Genomic DNA, 17,951 nt, shown 5'->3' with positions numbered 1-17,951 from the left:
GTGGGTGAGCAAAACATAGTATTTTTATGACACAGTTTTGAGCAACAGAGACTTTCTTTCTTAAAGATAAGTTATCCCAGAATATTATTCCATATGTAGTACCAAAATGTGCTTTTTCCAGTTTAAAGGCTTAGTGATTTTGAAGTTTCCACCTTGTTTATTACTTCCTCACCATGTGTTACACATATCATTGGTATTGACATGTGTTGATGTTCAGAATTGAATACGTTCTGTCTTTAAAACTAAGAGTGAGACCATTTACAGAATACTAATCAATAATTCTCTTAAGGACTCTGTTTACCATTTCTTCAGTTTTGGTATGTATGACTGGACTCATTACAATGCTAGTATCATCTGCAATAAGAACTAATTCTGCTAGTTGTGTATTAAATGGAAGATTGTTTATACATATGAGGAACAGTAGTGGACCTAAGATTGAGCCTTGGAGAACTCCATATGTGATTTCTTCCAAATCAGAATAATGTCCCCGGACAATATTTGTTGAATTACTAAGTATGACTTAATGCATTCTTTTGGTTAGATATCACATTATCAGTTGATTAGCTATACCATCAATCCCATAAAACTTCAATTTTCTTAGGAGAATACTGTATTCACTCGGTCAAATGCCTCGGATATACTGTAGAAAATACCAGCTGGCACTATTTTAGTATTTAATGCTTGTGCAGTGCTGTGAGTGAGCATGCAAACGCTATTCTCAGAAGAGCAACTCTTAAATCCCCACTGTGATTTGCTGAGGATATTATTATTGCTGAGATACTATTTTAGAATACATCACCTCAAAAAATTTGGAAAATAATGCCAGCAGTGAAACAGGTTGGTAGTTATTCACATCTCTCTTGTCACCTTTCAGAGGGGTTTAACCTTTAGAATTACTGATTTTATGTGAGTACTGCAGGATCTATACTTGTTCTTGCCAAAAGGTATTTTCTTTTCCTTTCACTAGATACTTTAATCCCTCTAGTGATCCATGATTTTATACATGTCTGTTTAATGTCCTTCTGGTAAGCTTATATGGAAAGCTATTTTCAAATAATGATATGAATTGATTCTGGAGTATGTTAAATTTTATGTTAGCATTTGGTTCATTACAAATTGTGTCTCAGATCATCCATTTAAATCATTCTTAGAAATATTGGTTTTGGAGTCATTAATTATTCTAATGGGTTTCCACTGAGGACTATACATACTGTAAGGCACTGTGTTATTTGCATTAACTGTGTATCATGATCAGGGAGAGCTTTAGTTACTGACTAAACAGTTATTTTTGTTAGAACTTCAAGTTTAACACATATTTCGGAACGACACAACAACACATATAAGTCACAGAGTAAGTTGACATGTGTACACGTTAGCATTCGAATAAGCACTGAGTCCCAGTCTAGCGGCCGCTGCTCGGCTGGCCGCTTAGGTGGCGCAGCTGCTGCATGGCTGGCAGACAGCGCCGCACGTAGAGGACGCGCGTAATTGCGCGGCGGCACTTTGAATGATCGGCGAGTCACAACACTTTTCCCCCCTTTGAAATTGTTGCACTGGTCTTGATGGAGGTGTCCTGGAGATGGCTAACGTCCATAGGCGTTGTTTGACTCGCCATAAAGTCTCGAGGAGGAGGCTTCCCGTACGGACGGAAGTGTCCCCGATGATAACGGGTCGAGATGACAGGAGACGTAGGGTCGAATCTGCTGGGGCCCCATGCACCAATCTGCCCATTGTGGCAAGTCCAGTTGATATGACAGGAGACATGGGCGATGTGTCGGCGTCCATTGGAGGACGAGGCAATTAGATGTGCTCTGACAGAGGATGGTCCTCCGGTTCCTGCATGGGCACGTCTCCTGGTGGCATCCGTTCTGGTGCTGGCATTGCGATGACGGTGAGAGGGCTGCATTGTGAGTATTGAGAGATGCCAAGATCCCGAGCGTCAGGTAGAGCCAAAGGTGGTGTGGCGGCATTCGGAACAGGCGTTGCTGGCACCCGAGGCCGAAGCTGGTCCGAATGACGCACTGCAACACCCGTGTCCGTCTGGATTTCATACAGGCGTCTGCCACGGTGTCTTAAGATGTGGCCCGGGCTCCATTTTGGCCGCCTGCCATATCCCCATACCCAGACGAGGTCGTCAGCAGTGAACCGGCCAAGTGAAGGCACCTGCGGCTGTGAGGTGGGAGGCCGCAGAAGATAAAGTAGCGTGCGGGGCTGTCGGCCGTGTAAGAGCTCAGCCGGGCTGTGGTCGCCCATGGGGGTGAAACGGTAAGACGCCAGAAACTGAAGCGCATCAGCAGCAGCAGAAGAAGTCAGAAGTTTCCACATCTGAGCCTTAAATGTGCGGACCAGTCGTTCAGCCTCACCGTTGGATTGTGGATGGAACGGCGGGGCCGTGACATGCGTAACGCCATGACGAGCACAAAAATCCGCAAATTCGGAAGAGGCAAATTGCGGACCATTATCAGTAACAAGAGTAGAGGGGAGGCCTTTCAAAGAAAAAATGCGGGCGAGAGCACTGGTGGTTGCCGCATTGGTAGGTGACGTGCAACGGACAATGAAAGGAAAGTTAGAGTAGGCGTCAATTACGAGGAGCCAATAAGTACCTAAAAAGAGTCCCACAAAGTCAGCACGAATGCGCACCCAGGGCTTCTCAGGCGAAGGCCACGGTGACAAAGATGACTTTGGGGCAGCGGCCTGTGACGCACAAGGGCCGCAGGCAGCGACCATGTGTGCTATTTCAGAGTCTATGCCAGGCCAGTACACATGACGGCGCGCCAGAGATTTTGTGCGAGACACACCCCAGTGCCCTCGGTGAAGGAGGCGCAAGACCGAAGCATGCAAAGACGCAGGTACCACAACACGCGTCGAAGCATTGTCAGTGGAGAGGAGGATAACACCGTCCCCAACCGTGAGGCGGTAGCGCAAAGTGTAGTAGTTCCGCAACGGATCAGAAGTCTTAGCGGACGGGCGATCTGGCCAACCCTTCAGAATACAGCGTAAAACCCGGGAGAGGGTAGGGTCAGAACGCGTAGCAGCCGCCAGCCTGTCCCCAGTGATGGGGAACCCGTCCACAACCTGCTGCTCGGCAACATCCAGGTGGAAACACAAAAGTTCATCCCTATCGAATGCCTGATCAGGACCCATGGGAAGGCGAGACAGAGCATCAGCATTCGCATATTGAGCCGTTGGCCGGAAATGAATCTCATAATTGAAACGGGACACGTAAAGAGCCCAACGCTGGAGGCGGTGTGCAGCCTTGTCGGGAAGTGACGTTGATGGATGAAACAAGGAAACAAGTGGTTTGTGATCCGTAACAAGATGAAATTTTGAGCCATAGAGAAAAACACCAAACTTATGAAGAGCATAAATAATGGCCAAAGCTTCTTTCTCAATTTGAGAATACTTTTGTTGGGCATCCGTGAGCGTTTTGGAGGCATAAGCAATGGGTTGTTCCGAACCGTCAGAAAAACTGTGCGCAAGGACTGCACCAACCCCGTATTGAGAGGCGTCTGTGGCAAGAACAAGATATTGGACAGGTCGATAAGTAGCCAGGCACGGGGCCTGTTTCAGCATAGTCTTTAATTTCTGGAAAGCCGCTTCACATGACACGGACCAGTGAAAAGGCACGTTTTTATGCAACAGGCGATGCAACGGCTGAGCCACCGAAGCCGCAGACGGTGAAAACTTGTGATAGTATGCTATTTTCCCCAAGAAGGTCTGCAGTTCCTTAACAGATGTAGGGCGAGGAAGAGCATCGATCGCAGCGACAGTTTGTTGAAGCGGACGAATACCATCCCGAGAGAGTTGAAACCCCAAGTACGTGATAGATGCCTGAATGCCTGAAAAAATTGTGATTTCTGAAGATTACACTTAAGACCGGCAGTCTGTAAGACATGAAAAAGTGTGCGGAGATTTTGAAGATGTTCTTCAGTGGTGGAGCCAGTGACGATAATGTCGTCCATGTAATTGATACACCCAGGGACAGGGAGCAATAATTGTTCCAAGAATCGCTGAAAGAGAGCAGGGGCGCTAGCAACCCCGAATGGCAAGCGTTGGTATTGATAGAGGCCAAAAGGCGTGTTAAGGACCAGAAACTGCCGGGAAGCAGCGTCGAGAGGAAGTTGATGATAAGCTTCTGACAGGTCAATTTTAGGAAAATACTGGCCTCCAGCAAGTTTAGTGAACAGTTCTTCAGGATGGGGCATAGGGTAAGTGTCGATGAGGCATTGAGCATTTACAGTGGCTTTGAAATCGCCACAGAGACGAATATCACTATTTGGCTTAGCAACTACAACGACAGGAGAGGACCACTCACTGGAAGTGACAGGAAGCAAGACCCCTGAAGCAGTGAGACGATCCAACTCCCGTTTTACCCGATCACGAAGGGCCACAGGAATGGTCAGAGCCCGAAAAAACTTAGGCCGAGCAGTGGGTTTAAGCGTGATATGAGCTTCAAAGTTGTTTGCACGGCCTAACCCAGAAGAAAAAAGGGACGAAAATGTCGTCGACAAGGAATCCAGTTGAGCATAAGGAATAGCGTCAGAGACAATATTGACAGTCATCTATGGAGAACCCAAAAACGCGAAAGGCATCGAAACCAAAAAGATTTTCTGCGTTGCTCTGGTCGACCACAAATATGGGAACAGTGCAAACGATGGATTTGTAAGATACCTCAGCATTAAACTGTCCCAAGAGAGAAATCTTCTGTTTATTGTACGTCCGTAATTGCTGAGCGACAGGGGACAGGAGTGGAGAACCCAGCTGAAGATGCGTCTGAGAATTAATTATAGTGGCAGCAGAACCGGTATCCACTTGCATGCGAACATCTCGATCAAGGATTTGGACAGTGAGGAATAACTTCCCTGAAAGGGAAGAAGTGCAATTGACAGACTACACAGAATCAGAATCACCGTCATGTTCATGAACATCATGTATGCGGTCGGATTTACAAACGAAAGACACATGACCTTTCTTTTTGCAATTGTGACACACAGCCCAACGTTGGGGACAATCCTCGCGTGAATGTTTCGTAAAACACCGAGGACATGAAGGAAGTTGCCGGGGGTTTTGCTGCAGTTTCTTAGCGAGTTGTTTACGGCTAGGCAGAGACTGCGCGTGGGAGCGCACTGCGGCCACGTCGGCCGGCGGGGACGCGCCGCACGCGTCGTCAACAGCGCACAGAGGTTGTATTTCCCCGACATCACCCCACGCTTCTATTTGCGCCCCAGCTGCGCGAGAAATTTCAAAAGACTGCGCAATGGAGAGAACTTCATCCAGAGTCGGATTCGCCAACTGAAGGGCACGTTGCCGAACTTCTTTGTCGGGCGCCGACCGGATAATAGCATCCCGTACCATGGAATCGGCATAGGATTCTTTGTGAACGTCAGTAACAAATTGACACTTTCGACTGAGGCCGTGAAGTTCAGCAGCCCAAGCGCGATAGGATTGATTTGGTTGTTTTTGACAACGATGAAAGGCAACACGAGAGGCTACCACATGCATTTGCTTTTGAAAATAGACAGACAGGAGTGAGCACATTTCAGCAAAGGACAAAGACGCAGGATCCTTCAAAGGAGCCAATTGCGACAACAACCGATACATTTGAGGTGAAATCCAGGAAAGGAACAGAGACTTACATGGTTGTTCGTCCGTGACATGAAATGCCAAGAAGTGCTGTCGAAGACGTTTTTCATAATCAGACCAGTCTTCCGCCGTCTCGTCGTAAGGAGGAAGAGGAGGTATAGCCAACGACGAGAAATGCCCCGCATTTGAAGCCGCGACGAAATCGCGAATCGCCGCTGTTAGAAGCATTTGCTGTTCAAGGAGATTTTGCAATAGTTGCTCGACAGTAGCCATGGAACCCTGTGAGTCAACGGTGAAAAGGAAAAATCCACTACCTCGTCGCCAATTGTTAGAACTTCAAGTTTAACACATATATTTCGGAACGACACAACAACACATATAAGTCACAGAGTAAGTTGACATGTGTACACGTTAGCATTCGAATAAGCACCGAGTCCCAGTCTAGCGGCTGCTGCTCGGCTGGCCGCTTAGGTGGCGCAGCTGCTGCATGGCTGGCAGACAGCGCCGCACGTAGAGGACGCGCGTAATTGTGCGGCGGCACTTCGAATGATCGGCGTGTCACAACAATTTTCTTGTTCTGAAACCCAGTAAAGAAAGCATTATCAATTATGTTCCTTTTGTCTTGATCATCCTATGCTGGAAAGTTAATTATTGAGATCAAATTGAAGGATCCAAATAAAGTTGCCAGATCAGTTTTCCTATTAGAATCCTTTACAAAATCTGCATTGAAGTCACCACAGACTATTAACTGCTTGCTACTGTCTGACAGACTACACAGCAAGGAACCCAAATTAAGTTCAAAATTTCCCACTGGCGATCTGTATATGGTTACAAGTAAAAGTGAACTATTTTTCAGTAATTGTTTAAGATGTATAGTAATGAGCTTCTTCCAGTTGAAGTATTTATCAATAGGTACACCCACCAATTTCATCCATTCTACCATATTTACTGACTGGTGCCGTACGTTACATCAATATTGGTAAGATTGTTTGTTGTATAGAACTGAATACAGTGAGTATGATATTGCAATACCTATGTTTTCCATATACAGTGCAAAGTTCCTTCACACAACCATGCATATCTGAAGAAACTTCATATTGTATTTGCAATAACACAGGCACTGCTATATCGTGTTTATCTGCTGACTTTCAAGTGAAATGTCTCCCCATTAAGGGAATATACGTAATGGACGTATGAGTACAGGTTGTAGTCACATGGTTGACAACATATGGAAATTCGGGACTGGCCGTGAGTTATGCTCAGATAGCCAAATGGTGAGGTGGCCACTTGTGATAAGTGGGAAATACAGTTTCAAGTCCTGGTCCAGCACAAACTCATATTGTCATCATTCCATTATACAGCTGATGATTGTCCATATCCGCAACTGCAAATACATTTCATGAATACAGTGTGCTTTCTTAAAAATTTAGGAAAGTCCATTTTCACAGGAACACTGAACAGTTCTTTGAAAAACATTATTAACAATGTTTTCTGTTGCTTCATCTCTATGAATGGACTATAACGCTAGTATTGGCTACAAAAAGTACCAGTTCTACTTGTTGAATGTTAAGTGGGGATCATTCACTTGTATGAAGAATAGGAGTAGGTCCAGGTTGAAGCATGTGGGAGTCCCTTTGTGATTTCTCCCAGTCACCACACTTTTCTGCCCTCCCAATGTTGTTTGAATTATTGAACACAACTTTCTGCATTTTTTGTTAAGAATGATTCAGGTCAGTTGTGTGTAAAACAATCAGTTCCATGAAACTTGTGTTTTTTCAAACAGTATAATGTGATTACACAATCAGATGTGGTGGAAAGATCACAAAAATACAACTGGTGATATTGTATTGTGTAAAGCTTGTGATATCTGGAAGGTGAATGTGCAAATAGCATTCTCATTCAACCAACCATTCTGGAATCTAAACTGTGATATGCAAAGTACATTGTTTCAACTTATAATTTGAGATTACTCTTGAGCACATTACTTGTTCAAATATTTTGGAGAAAGATGCTACTAAGGTAATTGGACGATATTTATTTAAGTCTTATTTGTCATCTTTCTTATAAAGAGGTTTAACAGATGCATATTTTAATCTATCTGGAAAAATTCCATGTGCAAGTGGTGCATTACATATATCACTAAGGACATTTATGTCAAGTCAGAACAACTTTTCAGAATTCTGCTTCAAATCCCACCAATATCATATGAGTTTTTGTTTTTTTCAGTTTACATTTCTATTAATTGCAGGGTACGATATTGGTGTTACTCCTAGTTGTTGAAAGTTTTATAGAATGATTTTTTAAATATATCCTCATGCTTCTTCAGCTGATTGATTTAATCCTATTGTTGCTGCTACATTTAGAAAGTGATTGTTAAAAGTGCCCACAACTTGTGAATTATCAGTTTCATCATCTTCATTAATAGTTACGGTATTTTGTACACTGGCTAGATGTCCTGTCTCCCATTTGACAGTACCGAATATATTTTTAATCGTGTTATCTGCATTATTAATTTCTGTCAGGAGCTACATATTTCCTGGCATTTTAACGACTTTCCTTAATATATTACAGTAGTTTTGCAGCATGCAAGTGAACTTTTATCATCACATACTCTGGCTTTTTCCTCTTACATGAGATTTTGGTTACCTTCGTTATCTATGGTTAGCTTGTCTTTCTGTATTTTTTTTTAGTGAATTTTGTGGCTAACTTTTAAGGATCACAGCATTCAATAATTGACACAAATATATCATGGAATAAATTGAATATGATACAAACACCTATTTCTATATACATGGTGTCCCAGGAGAATGATTAGTATTCAGGGATATGGCAGGAAAGCCCATTTGAAGCAAAAAATAATTAATGTGGACATACGCTGTATTCTGGTTGCTGTAGTATAACATATTTCAAAAACATATGTTTTTGGCTAGTTGACGTTTTTATCTAGCCCAACCTCCCTCATTGCTTTCAACTGCTTTGCTTGGACTGTCTTTTTGCCATTAAACTAGACTGTTAAATATGCAGTTGTCCATGATGTGTTGTTAGTGAAGTAGTGTAAGGGGCTGAGAGTGTATCAGAGAGAGACATCAGTTAACTGTGTTTGTACATGTGCTGACTAAAATGCCACATGTGTATACTAATGAAGAATATGCAGATATGGCTTCTGCAATTGTAGTGCCCAAGCTGCTGTCAAAAAAATATATGGCTTCTGCAATGGTAGTGCACCTGCTGTTGTCAAAAAATACCATCCTTACTTTCTGACCTGTCAAATCCCAGATTGCACAGTGTTTACCAGAGTTTTCAACACATTGTGTGAAACAGACAGTCTTCCGAGTTCCCATTTTGCTTCTTAATGTGTAATTCAACAACATGTGCAGGAACAGCAACAGATTGTCCTACTGACAGCACTCAGTGGCTTTCTGCGTGTATCAGTGTTGCACAAACAAGTGTACGGCAAACATTACATGTGGAACACTTGTACCCATTTCATTTTGATGACAGTGCTATACATCTTGAATTTTATCAGTTGTTAAATGACAGTCATCATTTGCTTTTATTAATACTATTCACTAATGAAGACACATTTACACAGAATGAAACCAGCAACACATATGACAGTCATCAGTGCTTGAAGGAAAATTCATGCACTACATTGGAAACAAATTTCCAAGTTTGTCTTTCAATCAATGTTTAGTGCGGCATGATCAGTAGTATGTTGATAGGTTTAGTCACTTTAGAAGACTGAATAATTACTTGCAGTTTTTGGAAAATTGTTTGTTGAACACCTTGAGTAGGTAACTTTGGCTGAGCAGACAGCATTGTACTTCCAGCATGATGGAACCCCTTACATTTTACCAGACATGTGAGGGAACACTTACCTTAATCGCTGGATTGGTCACGGTAATACAATTAACTGGCCACCAAGATGGCCAACCTTACAACATTATATTTTTGCATATGGGGTTGGATGAATTCTGCGCTGTGGAAATGAAGGGTGGGTGAGATGGACTCCTTGGTTGCATCATGGATGTTGCTGCCCTCATTATGGAATGTGTGGAGGCGCTCAGTCAAGCAAAACAACATATTCTCCCAAGAGAGCACAAATGTGTTGGAGCTGGTGATGGGATATTCAAACATTTATTGTGAACTATACAACACTTGTAATGTGATGTGCACAATGCTTCAAGGCGAATTTGTTACCAATTGATAATTTGTAAAACACATGTTGTAATTTTTACAAACTCTTGTAAAAGTGTAAACCTGGAAATGTACCGAATAATACAGAAAATAAATATGTACATTAAATTTGTTCTGTCTCAGAAACCATTTGGTATAGGTCATACATCCATATGAAATTATTTGCTTCAAAAGATTGTTCCTGTCATACCCCCAAATATTGACTATTCGTCCTGGAATACCTGGCGTACCTCATCCCATACCACCTATTTTAACTTGATTTTAAAATATTGTACCATGTTCTCATTAATAAGCATCACTGCTTTGCATGAACCTGCATTAGGGCTGTAAGCTGTTATATTGTCTATTTCTATTAACTGCGCATCATGATCAAATAGTCCATTAACAATTGGGTACACATTAATTCCTTCAGCCTGAGCATTATCCACAAAAGCGTTATCAGTCAGTGCCCTACTATCTTGCTGCGCACCAGATGTAAAATTGTGCTACAAACCTCCAAGCACAGAGGTTGTAATATATCAGAGCGACCAAGAGGTACGGTTTGGGAGAGAGTGGTGACTCATGCTGAAGCGTGTGGAGAAACACCGGTAAGTGTGTCATTGACCTTCTTGCATCGAAGGTACGCAGTCGGCCTTCCACTGATCTCAGTGATGGCGCAGTGTGCATGCATGGGTCAGCGCCAATACCAGTGCCACAATCTGCTGCATTGGCATCTGGTCGCACAGCCTTGCAGATGTAGCACTCCTAACTGTCGCCATGTGTGTTGGTTGCGCCGGTAGCCCAGGAGATGGCTGGCTGCTCCCTCTATTGGAACTCGTGGACTACATGTAGAGTGTCGAAGGGAAATAGCCATCCACCATCGTTGCAGTTACAGCTGTCTCTACTGAGGGTAGCTCAGTCAGTGACCGAAGACAGTTCAGCATCCAGGATGCTGAGAATTCGCGCCCTGGCTCCACCCCAAAGAACGGCAGCTTGCAGTCCTTCAGACGACGTCACTCATAGAGTGAAGGGCAGCAGCCCTCTCGCTGCTGGCGCCAGTGGAGGCCCAAGGCGCGCCCTGTTCCGCCACAGCTATGACGCGTCTGTGTAACGGAGGCTGGTGGTAGTTTTAGCAGACCAGTTGTCTGCCGATCAGAAGAGGTCGTCGTGGTTGGCCTGCAACTTAAACAATTGACATTCTCCCTGGGTCTAAATGAGGACAGAATGGCGACATGACTGTGCAATTTGAGCCTCCGGACTCACTTATTTATATGTCTTTTCACTACACCTCTGATGTAGTTCCTCTGGAGGGGACAAGTGGAGTGCTTTTTAATCATTAAAACGCCAGCTTTCCTCAGCCTGCTTTGGCCTTCATACACAGGTCACTAGTCGTTGTTGTGGTGTCACTGCCAGACACCACACTTGCTAGGTGGTAGCCTTTAAATCGGCCGCGGTCCGTTAGTATACGTCGGACCCGTGTGTCGCCACTATCAGTGATTGCAGACCGAGCGCCGCCACACGGAAGGTCTAGAGAGACTTCCTAGCACTCGCCCCAATTGTACAACCGACTTTGCTAGCGATGGTTCACTGACAAAATACGCTCTAATTTGCTGAGACAATAGTTAGCATAGCCTTCAGCTACGTCATTTGCTACGACCTAGCAAGGCGCCATTACCAGTTACTATTGATACTGTAATCATGTACCGTCAAGAGCGACGCTCATCATTAATGGATTAAAGTTAAGTATTCCACCAGCTACGTCCTTTTTACTAAAGTCTAATTTCCTTGTCCTGTTCCAGACCTCACGCCAGCCTGCGTGAGCTAAAACTCGTGCCTTTTGGCTTCCTCTAGTAAACCGGTGTTGGCTCTCCTGCCAACCCACAACAGTTGTTGTACCTGCAATGTACTTGTTCTTCACAGCAGATCGGTGCCTACCAGACCGTGCCATCTAGCCTGTGAGCGATTTTGGAAACCTGCCTCACAGAATTATTTGCAAAATATCAACATTACCCGCACCTGCCATCGTATGTGACAATCTGTGACTTAACTACTACCTTCCAGCCATAGCTGCGCGAAATTTACAAGAATTCCCAGAATCCATTCGTGTGTTTAACCGTGGCGCACTGTTCTGCTTTTGGTGCCCCTGGTACAATCCAGCGACCCACTCTTGGAACATGTGTGGTGTAGTCAATGTCTCGTGGTGCTTAGGTGTCCCTCACCAAACTCACATTAGCAACATACAGGGTTACTTCATCTGACATCATGTGCTTCAGCAGTATCCTTGTCGTAGAAGGGATTAATCAGTGGAACCACTGCCAGATCATATGGAACATAAGGCACACTCAATCCAGACTTATTTTCCTGTGACTCTGGTTGTGACTCTCTTTATGAACCTGTAACTCAGTATTAAGTTCGAAATTTCTCTGTTTCATGCCCTGAAACTGCTCTCTTAACGCTTGCTTAAAAAATGATAAGAATAAAACTTAGAGTCACTGCACCACATTGCGCTGAGCTGTTACCACTGAACCTATGTCAAGTGTCACTGCCTCACTCACCACTCGCGAAAATCAGCTCTCTACAAAAAAAGTTGTGTTGGATGAGGACAAACATTTTCTAACACAAGCATCGTGTTGGAAAGCGAAACGACCACTTCCTTACATGAAATTGTTACAACCCCCGAGTTCAGGGGTTTTATTATGCAAAAACGATCGTGGTTTCGGAAAGAGGTTCACGCCTTCCACTGATTCTGGTGGTGGCGCCGCGCAGCATACGTGCGTGGGTCAGCGCCACTGCCAATACCGGAATCTGCTGCGTTGGCATCTGGTCGCCCAACCTTGCAGACACAGCACTCCTACTGTTTTGGCTGCGCTGGTAGCCTGGGACACGACTGACTGCCCTCTCTATTGGAACTCGTGGACTCCATGTAGAGTGTCGACTGGAAATAGCCATCCACCATCGTTGCAGCTCCGGCTGTCCACGCAGGGTAGCTCAGTCAGTGACCAAAGACAGCTGTGCATCGGAGGCTGCAAATCCGCGCCCTGGCTCCACCTCTAAGGACGGCGGCTTGCAGGGCTTCAGACGATGTCACCCATAGAGCGAAAGCCAGCAGCCCTGTCGCTCGTGGCGCCAGAAGGCGTGCCTGTGCAGCGGAATTTGGTGGTTCTTTCAGTGGGCCGGCAGAGGTAGTCATGAATGGGGTTCTAGATGTGGACGGAATGGCTGTATGACCTCCCGCTTTGAGCCTCCGAGCTCACTTATTTATGTATCTTTTCCCTATGCCTCTGACGTTGCTCCTCTGGTAGGGACAAGTCGACTGCTCTGTAATAATTACGTCAGCTTTCTTTGGCCTGCTTGGGCCCCTACACACAGGTTACTAAGCGCTTTTGTAACTGCAATGCATAGGTTCTTAACAGCACATAAAAAAAATGGCTCTGAGCGCTATGCGACTTAACTTCTGAGGTCATCAGTCGCCTAGAACTTAGAACTAATTAAACCTAACTAACCTAAGGACATCACACACAGCCATGCCCGAGGCAGGATTCGAACCTGCGACCGTAGCAGTCCCGCGGTTCCGGACTGCAGCGCCAGAACCGCTAGACCACCGCGACCGGCTTCACAGCACATCAGGGACCTGTGCTGCCTTGATTATTTCACACTCATATACTGTATCCGCTGCGCCGTGTCTTCTCGCCTGTGAGCGGTGTCCTAATCCTACCTCGTAGAATCGTTTGCTAAATATCAACATTGCCCACGCCTGCCATCAGATGTGACAATGGGTCCTTAGCTACTACCTTCCATCCATAGCTGCACGAAATTTCCAAGAATTCCCCGCATCCATGCCCTTACTTACTCGTTGCACAGCATTTGACTGCTGAAATTAGATTGAAACACCTAAATAATGATTCAGTTCATTTTTCCTGTCAGTACCTTCTAAGAAATGAAGACTCAAATCTCCAAAAACTTCTGTTCCTTCTTGTCTGACAGGTTGCTCAATAATGGTTTCTCATCAATTGCTGAAAGTGTCCTTGAAGGGATCTGTAGCTTGTTAAAATTACCAGAGAAGTATGCTGCAGTAACCACCCACAATCAGATGCTTCTAGGTTCTGATCAACACGAATGATGTTTGTTTCAAATTTTTTGCCCTTCAATCCAACTTTTACATATGTTGCAACTTCGGGTGGGAGTTAGCGTTAGACTCATCCAGCATTCTGCACATGAATGATCGGAACCAAGTTTTCACAGTGAGTCAGTTCCAAATGGTGTTCCCCCATATGACGTTTTCTTCATACAGTAAGCAATCAACATAGCATATGAGTGACGTGGGGAATTTATGTGAGGGAGGATCGGAAAGTAACACACAATAAATAATGTTTTGCTCTCCTGATATTGCAGCTGGAATGTTGAAATTTCACGACGATATAGTTTGGAAGTTCGCGCTACAGAGGCTATTTCGTTTTGATGTGCAGCTCTAGCGGGAGGAGTCTAAACTACCAAACACACATGGAGCGCATGTTCCTGTCGCCAACTTGTGAAGAGCAGCGAAGTGTAGTTCGATATTTGTGGGTCAGTGGGCAGAAACAGAGCTAAATTCATAGGGACGTGCGTGGCGTGTATGGGGACGACTGTGTGGACCGTAACAATGTCCCCAGGCGGTGTGCGTCCTTCCTAGAGGGCCGTGCGAACCTCGGTGATTCGCCACGCTCCGGGTAACCGGTAACAGCCGCAGCCCCACAGAATGTCGGAGCCGCTGAGGCAGCAGTTTTGAACGACCGGCGTGTGCAGCTGTGAACATTGTCGTAGCAGTTCATTTCCTGTGGTTCAGTGTACGATATTATTCATGACACTCTGAAGTTTCGTGAAGTTAGTACTCGCTGAGTGCCTAAGAACCTGACAGACAACTACAAGGGCCAGCGAATGGTGACAAGCTTGGATCACTTAACGCATTACGCTGCGGAAGGCCTTGACTTTCTGAAAGGAATCGTCACTGGTTACGAGTCGTGGGCGTACCACTACACGCCAGAAACCGAGCACGCCTCTATGGAGCCGAAACATGCTGGCTTCCCAGTACGAAAGAAATTGAGAGTGACTCTCTCTGCTAGGAAAGTGCTTGCGATAGTGTTCTGGGATGTGCATGTTGTGTCACTGGTGACTTTTCTGGACACGGGACCACCAAATGCTGCAGCCTACATTAAAACTTTGGTTAAGTTGCGTCATACCCTTCGCAACAAACGCCGCAACATTAATGCTGACGGTGTCCGCAACATTAATACTCGCCCCCATGTTGCTGGTGCTCCAGCATCCACCATATGGCCCAAACCTTGCACCGTGAGACTTTCATCTGTTTGGTCCCATGAAGATATTCCTGGCCAGCCAACGCTTTGCGACAAATGTGGAAGTGAATTCAGCAGTCTGGAGATGGCTGTACTCCAACCGAACAGAATTCTACGAACAGGCCATACTGAAACCGGGAGAAATGTGTTGAGAACATTGGTGACTATGCAGAAAAGTAGGTAAAGATTTAAGTTCATTTGTGATTTTTCTGTTTTGTTACCTTTTGGTAATAAAATTATTGTGCGTTAGTTTCCGATCTTCGCTCATAAATTATTGAATTGCACATCACATAAAGATTTATTATTTATTTAGTTTTCACGCATTTAACTATTCAGGCACAATATTACATTGTATAGATAACCAGCTGTTAAAAATAAGGAGACACAATAATTTTGAAATAAAAAGCATAGCAAGTACTATCTACAGTATGAGAAATTTACAATATACGAGGGTTGTCCAGAAAGTACCGATCGGTCGCGAAATGGGCACCACAGTGAAAACCCGATGAAGCTTTGCACAGATGTGTATGGTAGTGTCTCTAACATGACAGTCAATCGCATTAAGACGCTCTGTTCAGTTGTGAGCGGACTGTGAGCGAGTAGAGGTGCCTAGAAGCACGATGTCTCCCGCCAAGTAGGAGGGCGGGCCGAGAGGCTTCGCCTTAAAGAATGCAGCCCACCTAACACAACTGCCACGCACTTCCTTCTTCATAGCAATTCTCAGCCGCACTCTGCAGGAGCAGTGAAGACGCTCCCGCAGCCTTTTCGATGGGAAGTATTCGATCACCCACAACACAGCCCTAATTGGCTCGTCCTGAAACGCTCGATACAAAGACAACACTTGGGCGCAGGCTACGAGCTGTAGACCAGCCTAGAGAATTATCGGAAAGCACAAGCGGCTGCCTTCTATGACGCTGGTGCTGGAAATTTGGTATAACGCTCTGAAAAATGTCTAAGTCGGAGCAGCGACTATGTAGGGAAGTATCTGGAAAGTGTAGCTATCTCTTGCAGATAAAACGTTTCTGATTTTCACTGTGGTTTCCATTTAGCGACCGATCGGGTCTTACTTTCTGGACAACCCTCGTATAATTAACAGATGTGTAAAATGCAAATATTTCGCATTAATACTAACGAAAAGAATGTATACAAATGAATTTCGTTTACAGAAGTAATAAGATGACAATTACTATTATTATTATTGATTATGTATAAGTACTTTATAAAATAATGAAGTGTTGACATTTTGCAAGGTACCTGGCTGGCCCATTCCTTGTATCAGCTATTATGGTTTGTTTGTTGTTACTTTTTCTGTGCACTGTAAATAATTTTAAGCACATGGAGCTGATACTTCAAGCTAAAACAGTGGTGTCAGGCTATCATTTCGGAAACTATTGCTTGCTAACGTGTGTACGAATTAATGTAATTTAGAGTACTTCTTTCATTACTCATCTTCAGCGATGGAAGGGTATGTGACTTTGCTGTCGCTTTGAGCTGGTTGTACCGAGTGCAGTGGTCGTCACACTGGGCACGCTTTCTGGTGGACAACAGGTCAGACCTGCGTCTGGCCATCTGGATGCAGGTTTCCTGTGGTTTCCCTAAACTGCTCTGGGGAAATGCCAGGCGGGTTTCTTTGAAGAACACGACCAATTTCCTTCCCCATCTTTACATAATGTGAGCTCAGGCTCCGTCTCTAACGACTGCATTGCCAACGCGATGTTCAACTCTAATCTCCCTTCCTTCCTTCCAGCTGATTTTATGGTCAAATAGGTACGAACCAGGGGCAGAAAACTGTCATGTAGAAAAACTGTGCTCAAGCCACCACAGTGCTTTACTAGGTGTCATCGTGTTGGGGGTGGTGTGGTGCTGCTTTCCTCAGATGTTAAGAGAGACTTGGCCAACCAGATGTAGAGGGATGTGCAGTTTATCATGGACTCCCAAGCATCGTGCAACTCGGCATTTTTATACGCACCATTCTTTGTAGTGTCACGATTTCCAGGGCAACAGCTGCAGTAGCAGCTTCTGCTGGGTTCGCAGGTCGCTCTGGGACAGGTCCGTTATCGGGATACAAGAGGGCCGGACTAAAGACCCGTGCATTTGCAGAGCAGTGGAGCTGATCATCCCGTCATAAAGAGTGTACGCCAATCTCTGTACTGCCTTAGAAAGTGTCGTATTGTCAATGGAAATCTTTCAGTCTGTGATAAATGTCAGCCAGCGAAAGTTCAAAAATCAGCTCGACATAGTATAGTCACGCTCTTCCGTATCGCTGTGTAGCGTAATGCGCCATATCCTAGCTTAGGTTGATGGCTGGAGCGGGAGGGGGGGTTGAGCCAGATGTGGAAGAAACTGCACCCTGTAGCAGCCACCAGTGGTGCAATACAGGGACAGCACGTGTGTGTAGTCTTTAGGCAGTTTTCATGTTTTCGCCGTTGAATTTTGTGCTGGTCGCCATTGTAAATTCCAGACACTGTATCAGACAAGCGGCCTATAGTCAAATTGCGTGGTTATAGGAATATCGTCTGAGTTATCTAACTAGATTCGTGATTTCCTGTGAGAGAGGTCACAGTTCGTAGTAATTGATGGAAAGTCGTCGAGTAAAACAGAAGTGATTTCTGGCGTTCCCCAAGGTAGTGTTATAGGCCCTCTGTTCTTCCTTATCTACATAAACGATTCAGCAGACAATCTAAGCAGCAATCTAAGGTTGTTTCCAGATGTTGCTGTCATTTATCGTCTAGTAAAGTCATCAGAAGATCAAAACAAATTGCAAAACGATTTAGAAAAGATATCAGAATGGTGCAAAAATTGACAAATGACTCCAAATAACGAAAAGTGAGAGATCATTCATATGAATGCTAAAGCGAATCC

This window comes from Schistocerca cancellata, chromosome 10 (genome assembly GCF_023864275.1).
Source record: "Schistocerca cancellata isolate TAMUIC-IGC-003103 chromosome 10, iqSchCanc2.1, whole genome shotgun sequence".
In the NCBI taxonomy this organism is placed as follows: domain Eukaryota; kingdom Metazoa; phylum Arthropoda; class Insecta; order Orthoptera; family Acrididae; genus Schistocerca; species Schistocerca cancellata.
This window is presented reverse-complemented; position numbering follows the sequence as displayed.